The following is a 15,904-nucleotide window of genomic DNA, read 5'->3' on the forward strand; positions in this document are numbered from 1 at the left end:
GTCTAGTTCAATGGTAACATTATTATGGAATGTGAGCTAGTTGCTAAAACATGACCTTCCATTACTAAACCCAAGTTACTCCTTGCAAAGTAGAGATTCTCTGTCAACCCATTTCTGAATGTGAGTCCTGACCATTTTTTTCCAAAATCTTCACCACCACTCCTAAGATACTGACTGGTTGACATTTGGATGGGAGTATATTATACATTCTTCTCATCCCTGCGAAATCTTCAGTGTTCTGAGACTAAAATCGCGTCATCTGGATTTAGAAGAGTTATTCTTTCATATTCATTCTTTCTTTTACTTGCAGCATATCGATAGAATTCTTGTGTGTTGTCTTTAGCTTGCAATTTCTTTTCATACTCAGACTTAACTTTCCGTACCACAGTTGTGATTCTTCTAGTTTGCTGCCTATCATTTTTCTTATAAATTTACGAATCTCTTGTTTAATAAGATTGCACATCCATTTGACTATTACTCTATTTGTTCTTCGAAATCTCAGGACACATTCTGATATTGCATCATTTAAGTATTGTTTAAATGCTTCCCAAATGCTGTCAACATCCTTTCCATCCAGCAACCGATCCCATTCTACTGAGTTCAGTGGAATGGGATCGGTTGCTGGATGGAACCAATTCAGTTGGTCATAATTTCCTGCTTTGCAGTTCAACACATAACCTTTTCTGAATGGAACATTCATACACTTAGCCACTTCCCAAGTGAGTACCGCATGATCACTGTCACCAACAACCAGAGGAAGAATAGTTACGTCTTTAACTGAAACACCCTCTGACACTATAATCAGATCTAACACTCTTTGACTTCTAGTTCCTTCTGTCATATGCTGCTTAAAAAGGTTCTCTTGCAGGAGCTTATTAAATTCAGTTTCATTCTTCTCATGAGATTCTACTGCTACCCAATCAATATTTGGGTAATTAAAGTCCCGTGTTATGATTACTCTTTTTTGTACCCATCGTCCTCTTTGAGGATGTATTTCTTCATCACTAGCAACCGATTCACGAGGCTGTACCAACACCCAACTCTGTAATGACTTGTTAGATTCCACCTCCCACCAGATGGCTTCAAACTCACTGATACATGAAATAATATCACGAGTACTACAAACATAGGTCTCATCACTAACTAGATTTAAGTCACCTGAAATTATTAGCAGCACGCCACCCTCCTCTCCTGTCCTTTCTTACCCTTCCTAAAAATACTGTACCATTTACGCTCAATACCAGTTATTATGTCTGATTCTGAGACAATCATGTAAAACACTATTTCCCCTTTTAACATATCACCATATCAGATAACAAGACTGAAATCAACAAAATATGCCAATTTCAGCATCAGGAAATTCCTGATTTGTACCCTTAGGAAGTATGCAGAATATATAAGCCAGCAAAGGTTGGTCGATTGTTAGAGCCTCTGCTACTAATGGCTCGCAGAAAGTTAAGCAAGTTTGAGCGCGGCTAGTAGTTGGAAAGGATAAATCGTTCGATGCTGTTGGCACACTTTCCCTTGATGAGTCTTTGGACTCCCTGGAGGTGTCACATAATAATAATAATAATAATAATAATAATAATAATAATAATAATAATAATAATAAATATTTGATAATACAATAAGAAAATATTGCATCGTTACCAACTTCTTAAATACAGTGTTCCTCCAAATTAATCTATTATCTGTTAGAAATCCAATATCAACAGATATTATATTTTTGTATTCTAAGGCATTTCTTGTATGAAGTGCTTTAGAATACAAAAACCACACGAAGACCAAGACATAGGTGAGTATCAACTCACATATGTCTTGGTCTTCTGTGGGTTTTACCTTCATTGCAAGCAAACCAAGGGCGGAAAATGTTTTGCTGACTTTCCTCTGCTATTGTGTTTAAATGACCATACCACCTTAGATGAACTATGTTCACGCATAGTGAGACCTATGGAGTTTCCATAATTATACGATTGCACGTGCACTACAGTACTATGCTACCACAGAAGCGAGAGCCACCGTTGGCAGATTGCCAAGAAGAGTCAATTCATGTTGAAGAAGAGAAAAGAAAAAGGTGATGTACGAATTCGTCACCTACACGCGAAATCTTTATGCGTAAAATTTTCCAACTGTTATACAAGCAAAATAGTTACCACTTTAAAAAACTACATCATTAGTTTATCATACTACATTTAAAAAAAAATCGTGAAAGAGAAGTTAATTTTCCGACGTGTAATAATGTAATAATAAACACTCATCCCACAATACGGGTTGATTACCCTAATATCAGAATGGATTCGCCTTCTTCTGCCATGTGCAGAAGTGTCAAGGGATCTCGCATCTGTGGTGTACAATAAATTATATTTATTTTACAAATATTTCATCTTACGTATCGTAAGACATCAATAATGTAAGCGAAGAACAACAGTACATATTTATTTTATTTCGGGCGAGTTCCTCACTTTTCTCAACCATCCCTTAAGATTGGTTAAGCCCTTCTAATGAGGGATTAAGTATGCATTTTATGACTATAGATCCGTGTGTGTGTGTGTGTGTGTGTTCACGGGCAGGTTTGCCTGTTCTGAAGGACGAAAACCCCGAGTTCCCAGGAGAAAAACCTTCTACCTCCGTATGAGACCAGCTAACTCACCTTTAGCTGAAAGAGACCAGATAAAGGTTCCTCAGATCATGGACAAGAATCGAACCCAGGTCTTTCCGACCAAAGGGCTTCGTCTATACCGACTAATCTACAGAGGCTCACAAGAACAACAGTATGGAATCTGAACAAAAGAACAGTTGAGTGCCTTCATTAATTATAATCTCTCTAAACATGCAGTCATATGTGTTTTGTAAGTTGAAGACTAGTAGGCTAAAAGTGACCGCTACAATAAATTGCATTAATCACATTGCAACATATTTAATACATTTGAGTCTAACAATTTCCTAAACTTTAGGAAATTGTTAGACTAAAGGATAGAGTGATAGCCTTTGGCCAGCTATCTCTGATTGGGTAACAGTGGAGATTGAACTGCCCACTCAGTTTCCAAAATTAGACAGGGCTAAAAGGGACCTCGCCTACTTTCTATATATATGGAAATAAAAAGGCGTTAGCTGATTTTTTTTATATAAGGATAGAGTCATATATTTTTAGAGAAAGAGTCATAGTTTTTAGAAATAGGGTTTAGCACTTTCTTTGAATAAACGTACGTAGATATACGTAATCGTCTGATGCTTTCTCATTGGATCCCATGGTTTGCGTTTTAAATTCAATGTTGTGCCAAGCGTAGCTCAGTGGAGGTGTGAAGCTTGCATACTTTCCACTAAGCTGCCTGAAGATAAGCTTAAGTTCAAGTCTATTCGCCGACTGGAGGAACTTTTTCTAAGCCTTTCTTCGACCGATTCCCGAGTTAGTCGGTCTCTGGCGCGGCAAGTGGGTTTTTTCTCCCAGAAACTCGGGTTTTTTTCGTCTCGTAAACGTAAGAAAATTGACCGTAGACCCCACATTACTTCAGATAAAAGCATATCCTTTCAGGGTTAGATACAAATAGGTGGCAGCACTTGTTTAGCAGTCTCTTCATTGGTTACTGCTTAAAATTAGTGATTGTCTTGAGCCAGCTATCTCTGATTGGCTACCAGTGGAGATTGAACTGTCCATTCAGTGTCCAAAAGCTAGGTAGGATTAAATTGCTTTGCCTACTCTCTATAAAGTGATACAAGGCATTGGTTGATTTTTTTTTTTTTTTGTGCCAAGTGAGATTTGTGTGGGTTTGATGAGCCAGTTGTGGTCTTGACTCATCAAACAGAAAAATATTTATTAGCTGATCTTCCTGTTTGTTCATAGTATGACAGTTTGCATGAATATGATACTTGAGATATACGTGGTCACATCATCGTTGAGTGAAGACCGGAAGATAAAGACATCCTTGGTATTATGGATGGCATAAACAGAAGAGGTAGACCATAAAGAAAATGGATAAAGGACTGGTGTGGAATGGATATACAGAAACTGTGACACTGTGCACTGGACAAAGAAACGTGGAAGAAGATAGTGAAGGAGGCATCGGACACCAATGGCCAGTGAGCCCATGGTTTGTGATGATGATGATGATGATCATTATCATTGACAGTTTGTCTTTGGAAAGGGTAACAGATTGTGATTTTAGTTGATGGGTTTGAATTTTTTTTTTGAGATGATGCCATAAATGGTCTTTTTTTATACATTTTAAGTAAGATATCGTCATTTAGCCATAGAGATGAATCGTTGGTAGTTGTTATCTTTATATTCCGGATAGGTTTCTCGTATATACAACGCATCGATATGACGAAAGAGTCATACATTTTTGGATTATCGAATTGCGTTATAAGATACCATGAGATTTTTTGTCATTTCTTAATCCACAGTGCTAACATCTCTTACCTTTTTAAAATGGTTGACATGAGGAAGAAAGTAAAGTTTTGTAGCATCAATACTGGGATGTGTAATGATGTGAAGTATTGGTCTGCTAGTAACTTATAAAAGTCTGTTAATTCTAATACGAACATCTCTATGACACGCAGGATTTTACAATATTTTCATTTACCATTTACTCTCATGTAGTAAATGGTAAATCTCATAAAAATGGTGACTATTAACCAAAGTTGGATAGTATACTAAATAAGCAGTAGTTATATTTGCTTCGGTGTTTAGTGTTAATGTCAGTGTCTCCCGGTTTGCTGAATTTTTTTAAATAAAATAAATAAATAAATCAACTAACACCTTTTATTCCCTTATAGGGAGTAGGCAGGTCTTTATACCCTATCTAGCTTTTAGAGGCTGAGTGGGCAGTTCAGTCTCGACCGGTAACCAATCAGAAATAGCTGGCCCATGTCTATCACTAATTATAGCAGCCACCGATGAAGAGGCTGGCAAACAAGTGCTGCCGTCTCTTGGTACCTAACCCTAACAAGATATGTCACTGTCTGAAATAATGTGGGTACTGTACTATGGTCGATTTTCTTGAGTTTCCTGGATGAAAAACCCGAGTTTCCGGAAGGAAAAACTTGTTTGCCCGTGACAGAGATCGACTAACTCGGGAGCCGGTCGAAGAAAGGCTTAGAAAAAGTTCCTCCAGTCGGCGACTAGACTTGAACTTAAGTCAAACTTCGAGCGACCAAACGCAGAGGATGCAAGCACCACTCTCACTGAGCTACACAAGTTTGTTATTTTATTTTGTCACCCAAGTTTCTAGTTCCACTATGCGCAGTTGAATATTGAACTCCGTTTATCGGTCACCAAATAATAATCCTAAACTATTCACACTGGAACTTGAAACCTGGCTGACAAAATAAAATAACAAACTTAATCAACTTATTATTATAACGGGAGACACTGCATATTGGAATTATCCATTTATTTCTTTTTCCACTTAATTTCCTTGTATAGTCTGCCTCTTGTGCTAGATTCTCTGTACATTTTCTTTTATGGTTTCTTGCACTTCTTTTTATTTCTTTGTTAATTGCTCTATATCTTTCTGCTTTTTCTTGTTCAACATATTCGCCAGTCTGTAACACTTTTTTATTCTCTCTCTCTCTCTCTCCCTCTCTCTCTCCTCTATTTTTAGTTTAGTGTTTTCTGATATCCATTCTTTGTCTGAATTAGTTCGAAATCCCAATATTTTTGCTGAGGTGCTTATTAGTATGTCATTAATCTTTGTCCATTTTTTCTCTATGTTATCTCGTCCTATTTTTTGTGACTTTATCCAATTCATACTGTAGAGATGTTGTAAATTTATTTCTAATCTTGTTTTTTGAGTTTTTTTCAGTTCTAAATCTCTTCCTATTGTTCATTATTTGTTTATTTTTAAATGTTTTTACTTCTATAGTAACTATTAGAAGAAAGTTATCTGAATATACCTCGGCTCCTCTTTTAACTCCGACATTCAGGAGTGATTTCCTCCAATTCCTTGTTATCAGTATATGGTCTATTTAGTTCTTAGTCTTCCAACCTAGTACTATCCTGTCCATTTATGTTTTTTTTAAAGACCCCTAAACAACACTCCCTCAAGATATGTTCCTTAAACAAAGGACTATCTAAAGCCAAAGTCATTGGCAAAATAGTCAAAGACAAAGAAATTGACATCCTGGCTCTCCAGGAAACCCATGAACCTTACACTGCGCTCAATAGACAAAATATCCCAGGCCTAATTCTCCTGTCTTACAGCTGCCATCCCAAGCATAGCCTGACAACCTACATGTGGCCTGGCCTCAAGGACTTAACCCAAAGTGTACCTGATGCAGTATATTCTATAGGTATTAAAGTTCATAATACAACCATCGTCAATGTCTGCAAACCTCCATTGCAATCCTGGTCTGATCAGATGGACCGGCCACTACCTCACCCTGCCATCTATGTTGGTGATTTCAACTCTCATCACCGCATGTTGAGCTATTCCTCTAACAACTGGGATGGCAATAATCTTGTTAAGTGAATGGATACATATAACATGTATTTAGTTTATGATGCCAGGCAGGAAGGCACTCTCCACTCAGCTAGATGGAACAGAACTTACACCCCAGATCTGTGCATAGTCTTTAAAGACTATGAAGACCATCCTCTGCCAACAACCAGAACTATCCTCAACAGATTCCCTAATAGTCAGCATTGCCTTACTCTAATAGAGACAGGCACATCAATCCCAGTCATCAGCGGAACACCAATCGCTAGATGAAACCTTCGCAGGTCTAACTGGAATGCATTTCAGAAACAAATCGAGTAAACCATTAGATTAATTCCACCCACTTCTAATTGCTATCCAAGATTTGATAAACTAATCAAAACTGCAGCCAGCCAAATCCTCTATTCCTAGAGGCTACAGAAAACAATACATCCCATGCTGGAATAGGGAAACTGAGGAACGTTTAGCCAAATATGAAGAGACTGAAGTCCCAACTGTTGCTAAGTGCTCATAGCAATTCTGTGTAAAAAAGAGAAAGGAAAAATGGATCTCAACCATCCATGAACGTGACTTCACCAAATCTAGCCAGAAAAGCTGGTCACTTCTGAGAAAATTAGGCAGATGCGAACCAACATCACACAAAACAACAGAAATAACTTCTGATCAAATGGCTAATCATTTACTGAAAACCTCCAAGGTACGTTCCAGTTCTATCATGAAAATAACTGTACAATCTTCCATCAGACAAATCCTGAAGACCGGCCCCGATCTTCCTTAACCTTTACACCCAGTATCTCGGGAAGAGGTACAGAAAGCCTTAAAATTGACCGAGAATGGCAAGGCTGCAGGAGTGGATGGTATCCTCTCTGAGTTTCTAAAACATCTCGGTCAACGAGCTCAAATATGGCTGGCCGCCCTTTGCTCAAAAAATATAATGACTGAAAAACTACCAAATCTGTGGCGGAAAGCCAAAATAATTGCAGTGCCCAAACCAGGGAAACTTCCAAATGATGTAAAAAATCTACAGCGTATCTCCTTGCTTTGCTCCACCTTTAAGCTCTTTGAAAGAATTCTCCTTAAAAGAATTTCACCACTCATCGAAAGAGTACTCCCGATTGAACAAGCTGGCTTCAGGCCAGTAAAAAGTTGCTCTGACCAGGTCCTGGCCCAGACAACACAGATTAAAGCAGGCTTCCAGAAGAAACTTAAATGCGGAGTCACTTTCATCGACTTAACATCAGCTTAGACAAGGTCTGGATCAGGGGCCTCCTCCTAAAGCTAAGCAATATCATAAGGTGCAAAACCAACTTTCCAGATTTTTGAATCCATTCTCTCCAACAGAAAGATTCGAGTCCATATTGATGGAAAAAAAGCTTGTGCAGATTCCTCGACAACAGTCTTCCACAGGGCTCTGTGTTATCCGCTTTATAATTTAACATATATATATGTCTGATTTACCACATACCAGCTCAAGCAAATATTATACGCCGATGATCTCGCTATCATAAACCAGTCTACCTCCTTTTGTCAACCTGAAAACAATCTTGAACACATACCTGAACATCCTGGAGGTGTACTTCAAGCAGTCGTACCTGAAGCCAAAACCAACAAAAACTGTGTCCACAGATTCCACACGAACAATGCAGAGGCAAATTGACACCTCAATTTCTCTTTCTGTGACAAAATGGTAGAACACAAGCCTCACCCAAAATAACTCGGAGTGAGTCTGGATATAAGCCTAACCTATAAAAGACACATCACAAACTTGTCTAACAAACTTAAAATGAAAAATAATATCTCATGGCTTTCTGGAACAACCTGGGGTTGTGGTGCTGATATCTGAAGGTCATCTGCACTCAGCTAAACTCTACCATGTGCACAATTAGTGGGACACTGAGAAGCACCCCTCTCTCCTGTTTGCCTGTCCTATCTAACATTGCTCCAACAAATATACGGAGAAGACAAGCCTCGATTAAAGTTTTTAATAAAGTAATGAGAAACCCACTCCTGCCCCTGTACCACTCTCATAAATCCACCTATTATTTGCCTAAAATCACGAAACCCTTTCTGGTCCATGGACGAATTCTCTTTAGCTGCCTTACCATCAACACCTGACATGTGTTGTTTTGAAATTTCTATTTCACATTGTAAGATCTCAGGGGCATCGTGTTTCTCCTCACTCGAGTTATCCATAGATGATTCTTGGATATTTCGGTCTTTGTCTTCATAGAGTTCAGTATAAAATTCCTGAATTATTTTGATTATTGCATCTCTATTTTTTATAAGTTCACCATTTTTTCTTCTTAGATCCAACTGATAATGTTAGCCATAGAACCTTCATATTACTATTGTTTTCTATTATTTCTTTAATTTTCCTAGTATTACACGATCTCATTTCATTTTTCATCCTTTTGCGTATAGTTTTACAAATTTCCGCATATTCTATTTTACTGGTGTCATTCAAATCTCTTTTCATATCTCTTCTTTTCTTCATCAGAATCAAAGATTTCCTGTCTTAGTTTGTCCTCTCCTTGGTGCCTTTTTCACACTTCCTATTTCTAGTGCACAATTCAAGATAGATTTTGTTAATATTTGATTAGCATCATCGATGGTAATAGCTGTGTTTAACTTTTTTAGTTCATTTTTGAGTGATTCTTTATAACAGCTTTTATTGTGGTTGAGGTTTTGCAAATTCACTAAACTGGGCTTTTTCCTTATGAGCTTAGTTCTTTCCCATTTTTTATTGATCCATACTTTTGCTCTTACTAGTCTGTGGTCACTTCCTGTATTAAAAGAGGGGAAAATAATTCCACTGCATAAAGGATGTTCCAAGACTGCTGTTGCAAATTACCGATCGATCAGCATATCAGGAGTCATTGTCAAGGTTTTGGAGAAAGTAGTGAAGGGAAAAATACAGGAATGAATAGATGTAAATGGGATACTGTATGGGGGACAGCATAGTTTTGTGAAAGGAAGATCATGCCTCACTAACTTGCTTACACTTTATAACACAGTGACGGCTGAACTGGATGAGGGTAATGGGTATACAGTGATACTGCTGGACCTTTACCTAAGGAATTTGACAGGATACCACATGGAATAATAATCAGCAAACTGCAGCATATGAGGATGGATATAGGGTTGGTGAGATGGATAGGAGGGTGGTTGAAGGAGAGATATCAGAGAGTAGTTTATTCAGAGGTAGAGTCCAAAATACGACCTGTGACTAGTGGAGTGCCACATAGTTCTGTTCTTGGACCACTACTATTTAATTTGTTCAGAGCCGGCGCTAGGGTCTTTGATGCCGCATGCAATTTCTATCTAAGCGCCCATGTAACGATCCGGGAGTGTGTGGTTCTTTTACGATAATAAAAATTTAAATTATTTGAAATTTTTTAAATAAATTTTGACAGAACAGCCACATGTTGGTTCGCTAAATGTAACGAATCGGGAGTGTTGATTGACTAGGCAGGATAATCGTTAAAAACCCGTATATTCAAAAAATTCTCAAAAGTTAAAACAAATTTTGATAAAGCCACTTCATTTTAATCGTTGAATATAATGATACAGGGATTATAGCCTTCTCACCGATCAGAATCGCTAACAAAATTAAAATGAATTTTAATTAAAGTTAAAATTTATTTGAACTAAAGTTTAAAAAATTCTTTCATTTTACAAGTTACTAAATTCCTAGTAACTTGTAATAATTTTTATAAGTGGAACTATCTTTTAGGAAAATAAAAGAAACTCAAGATAGATGATAAAATAAGAAAAGAATTCAGAAATAATAATTAGAACATTTTATTAATATTAATATAAGTATTCAAAAAATAACATCTTTACAGAATAACAGAAAATAAATTAAATTACATAAATATACTTGAATTTTTTTTTTTTTTAATTTTAAGGTTTTTGATTTCATATTCACAAAATTAGAAATAATGGTCTTAACGTCTAATTCCGCACATATATCATTTTCAATAGCTATTAACGCCAAACTAACAAGCCTTTTTTGTGACATACTTGTTCTTAAGTAGGTTTTAATCAATTTCAACTTGGAAAAGGAACGTTCACCGCTCGCAACACTAACAGTTAAGGTTAATAGTATTCTTAAAGCAACTGAAAAGTTAGGGAAAGATAAATTATTGGACACCATAAAATTAAGAATATCGAAAGGGCTTTTGAATATTTAAATTATCCTTCCGAAAAATATCCCGGAAAGCACATAACTCGTCATATAGGTCTATTGCATTTACGTTTTTATTGTTGCAGTCCTTCAAGAGAATCTCTAAATCGTCACAACTTTTTCGTAAATCTTCGTTATTAATTTGTAGTAATCTATACAAGAAATTGAAATTGTCATATCTTTTAGTTGTTCCAAACGTTCTATTAACGAACACATTGCAACGTCTAGAAGTGTATAAAACACATTTACTCTAAATTTATCTTCTGGCGATTGTGGCGTTTCGTGATGAAGCTCGTAGTCAAATTGTCGTGTCTTCTTTTGTCATCGAACTTCCGTACCAGTTTTAAATTCTTGTTCTCCATCACCCTCTTCACTCAGTTATTTTGCCGTTTTTAGAACTTCTTTAAAATTTGTATCTGATCGATACTCTTTTAGGAATATTGTTAAGTTTTCGATAGATTCTAAAGCAAGTGTAATGTTCATATTTTTGTCTTGAAGCATTTTACTCACAGGGTTTATTCTGTTAAGTAAATCATACTAAGTTATAAGAGAGCAAATAAATTTGTAGCACATAATGTTTTTGCTTCATTCTAAGTTTCTTTATTAAAATTTTCATTATTTAAAATTTCAAAAAGCGCATCATAAATTTCTCCTAACTGATATCGTAGAGGGCGGATTGCATTAACTTTACTTTCCCATCGCGTTTCTGAAGGCTGTTAATTTTTTTTACGAACTTTAAAAGGATTACCCAACGTTTGTAAGAGAATGAAAAGAATTACATATTTCTTGAATAATTGCAAAGAAACTAATTGTATCTGCATTCACTTTGGCTGCACTGTTAATGATTAAATTTAGAGTATGAGCAGCACATGGCACGTAAAAAGCTCGAGGATTTTTGTTCAAAAGCAAATTTTGGAGCCCACGTTTTTTTCCTTTCATATTTGCCCCATTGTCATACCCTTGACCTCGCATGTCTTCAATAGGAATGTTCCGTTTTTCCAGTTGTTCCATTATTGTTGCACATAAACCACGTCCTGTGGAATCTGATATATCTGCAAAACCTAAAATGTTTTCCCTGATCTTGACAATTCCATTGTCACAGGAAACAAAGCGAATAATAATGGTCATTTTTACTTACATCAGGTGTGCAGTCTAAAATTATAGAATATTATTTAGATTTTCGAATTGATAATAAAATTGTATCCCTGATTGCGTTACTTAAAGTTTCCAATATTTCATTTTGACTGTCTTTACTCAAACAGTGTACTCTATTGTTTCATTGTAAGGCCCTTTCAACATGATTTTCCATAACGCGATCAAACTTCCCAAACAGTTCGACTAATTTTAAAAAAATTGCCGTTATTTCTTTCATATAATTTATCAGATGATCCGCGAAAAGCTAAATCTCGGCTACCAAGGAATTTTATAATTTCAATCAAGCGTTCTGAAACACTCGTCCAATGTTTCCTTTCCATTTCATAGATGCTTTGAGTCTGGAGATCAATAGTAGTTTTGTTTTTTAAATTTTTATCAAGTTCCTTCCATTTTAAGAATTTTTTTCACGTGAGTTAAACTAGTCTCATGTCCATGCAAAGTTGTACTTTCATTTCTCCTATCGTTATAATCTTCTACAAGACTACTTGATTCAGTAGGTGCAACAAGTTTGCAACAAAAGCAAAAAACAGAATTTAAAGTTTCGGAATAAATCCGCCATGTTCTTGGCACGAGCTCCCCTTTTCCATTTTTCTATTATAATACATGTCGCCAAATTTACGACCGTATGTATCTATGGGATATATTATATTTTTCATTTGAACAGGCCCCATTTCAATTAAAACAACTTGTAATTTTTCATCAATATTTCCCCGTTCACCTGGATCTTCTAAATTCACAGAGACACAATGTGTTAGTTTCGTGGTCAACTACAACTAAATCTTGTTGTAGTTGACTAAATCCTAACTATTTTTCACTTAAATCATGTTTAATTATCTTGTTCAATAGTTGCAATAGTACCTTCATGCAAACTGGATGATGTGCACGGTTCTTCAACTCTGATTTCTTATGTATCGAGTTGGTTACAATCTGCATCAGATTATTTTAATATTTTAACAAATTTATTAAGAACCCCAGTTTTTTTTCTAAATATCTGCTTCTTTCGCAGCATGACGCTTATGATTTTGTGCACCGGATAACTTTTTTTTTAAAGTTTTGATTCCATTTCTATTTTATACCCACAAGAAATTATTACACGACACAGAGACGAAATAATAGTCGGCACTGCGCTACTGTCAGTAGCCTATTGAGATGCGTACCATATGAGTGGTTAACTAGCAACAAATGTTTCGTACGAAAATTCGTTTCTGCGCATAAAAACTGTTCACCGTTTCACTTGAGATAGACTGCGGTAGACACAACATTCTGCAGGCAAGCATTTAGCCTGCTCTAGCTGCAAAATTGTAAACAGCCGGTTGATCAAAGAGGCAGCAATATACATTTTTTTTTTTAATTTTTATTCAGTGTATACGGCCTCATTTATTTTAATATTGATCATTCTAAGAATTATTTTGTTTTTATGATAAAAATTTTGTTTCTTAAAAATTAACTTATGAACCGTTCCCTGGCGGAGGCGCCCCCATCGTAGCGGTGCCCACATGCACTGCATGCTCTGCCTGCCCGCTTCTGCCGACCCTGAATTTGTTCACTAACGATATAGGAAAGGATCTCAGAGGGAGTGTTCATTTGTTTGCTGATGATGCAAAGATGGGTAGAGCAATAGTGAATGCACATGATGTCAAAATGTTGCCGGCTGATTTGAATAGATTGGAGGATTGGGCTAAGGAGAATGGATGTCAATTTAATGTGGCCAAGTGTAAGGTTACGCATTTTGGCGTGAAAAGATTAGTAGCAGTATACCACATTGGTGGAACTGTACTCCAGGAGATTGACGAGGCAAAGGATTTGGGAGTGTTGGTGGATAAGGAGTTGAAGTTTAGGGGCACATTGCAAAAGTGGCTAAATCAGTTCATCAAATCACTTGGTTACTGAAGAATACTTTGACAAGCAAGTTATTGTTCCTCTGTATCGAGCCTTGATAAGACCCCCCATCTTGATTACTGTGTCCAGATCTGGGTGCCAGGGTTTCTTCTTGATGGGGAAGAGGTGGAGAGGATCCAGAGACGAGTGACCAAGATGATAGCTGGTCTATGGAATGAACCTTATGAGAACATGTTGAAGATTTGTGAGTTGCATAAATTGATTGATAGGCGGAAAAGGGGTGATATGATTGAGACATTCAAATTACTGAAGGGTTTCTATACGATTAATTCAGAGGATATTTTTGAGAACAGGACTGGTGGTGGGAGGACTAGGGGCCATCCATGAAAACTGGGCAAGAATGTGGTTAGCAAGGGTGTTAGAACTAGGTTTTTTTACTTGGAGAGTGGTGAATGAGTGGAATAAGTTGCCAGAGTCTGTTTGTCATGACTGTGAATGAGTTCAAGGCAAAGTATGATAGATACCATGTGGATGTTGAATAGTTGTTCTTGACATGATGTTTAGGGCCTCCCTCGATGAGTCTAAGGACTCCTTTTAGTTGCCCGTAATAATAATAATAATAATAATAAATATATTAAGCACTTCATTATTATTTATTATATATTTTCTGTTGGAGAGGATGAAGTCTATTTCATTGTAAGTTTGTCCATTTGGGCTTCTCTAAGTCCATATTCTGTTTATTTTCTTTTTAAAAAAGCTGTACATAATAAAGAGGTTATTTTCTTCTTCGAATTCAATGTCTTTCTCTTCTTTCATTCCTCTGTCCAAATCCAAATTTACCGATATAGTTGAGATGGTCATCTCTGCTTCCAATCTTGGCATTAAAGACACCCATTATAATTATGTAGAAATCTTTAGAATTATTTAATGTGGATTCTAATGTTTCATAGAAATCTTCTATCTCTTCATCTGGATGGTCCGTATATATTTGTATAATTTTCAGTTGTTATCTTTTATTTATGAAGAGACCTAGTTCAGGTATTCTTGATGTTATTTTATTAACAAAGAGGACATTGTCCTTGATTGTTTTATTTATTAAGAATCTTACACCACCAGTTGAGTTTCTGTCACATTTACAGTGGTAGAATAGATGTCCATCTTTTAATCGCATGAGAGTTTCTTCATTCCTTCTTATCTCTGAAAGGCCCACAATGTCCCATTTTATATGGTCCAATTCTTTCATCAGTTCTTCCAGTCTATCATCATCCCGTAGAGATCTGCAGTTATATGTTCCTACTAATATCCTTCTATCATTGTGCACTATAGGTGGATTCATTGTAGATAGTGGGATATCCTGTGTAGCAAAATCCAGCAGTATCACTATGTAACCATTCCTCCTTGTCCAACTCAACTGTTAAGCTATTATAAAAAGTTAATAAATTGCTGAGGCAAGACCGACCTTTAACAAAACCATTTTGTCCCCATAGAATATCATATTTTTATCCACCCATTCCTGAATTCTATCTTTAACCAAATTTTCCAATACTTTTACCACTACTCCCGAGATGCTGATGTTGATATGATTAGGGATTAGATAACGAAATTGCGCGAGATGTCTGTCATACCAATCTCCTTCACTTCCCCCCCCCCTCTCTCTCTCCGATGTTTCTATAAAATCATCGATACTCGGGCAGCCCTACTCGGGCCCAGGGCTTTCGGTGCTGGCTAAAGTAGAAACCAGCCGTCCATCGATTTTCTAAAGTCGGTCATGACTAAAATACCTGTCGATCAGAGGCGTAGTGAAATAAAAATGCTCTAAAAGATTAGTTAATTAATTTTTTCATGAAATATTATAATTTTTCGGAATTTGTTAAATGTAAATACTGTTGCATTTAGCATATTCTCCAAGAAAAGCGAAAGTCGCATTTCGATTGTTATGGCGTTGCCACGGAAACGGTTACCACGTGGAATAGATATGACTCGATTCATGGTATAGTCAACTGACGCTTCTGTTAATGATCAAGCTAATATTTAAATCAGGCTAATAAGGTCTAAATTTTCAATGGAATCTTCATCCGAAAAGAAACGGTTATTAGAAAAATATAATATTTCACTGGAACATATCGATTTCGAATATATCAAAAGCTGTGAAAACGTTAAAGAATTAGAGAACATTTTGAGAATCTTGAGGTGACATTTTTATATATGTAGATTTTCAATTTACAATGTATATTACAACTGTATTGTAAATATTTGCTAAATTTTTGACTTTATGTTCAAGTCAAATTTG

Source organism: Typopeltis vanoorti, chromosome 5, assembly GCF_054136105.1.
Source record: "Typopeltis vanoorti isolate ZY-2024b chromosome 5, IOZ_Tvanoo_1.0, whole genome shotgun sequence".
Classification (NCBI taxonomy): domain Eukaryota; kingdom Metazoa; phylum Arthropoda; class Arachnida; order Uropygi; family Thelyphonidae; genus Typopeltis; species Typopeltis vanoorti.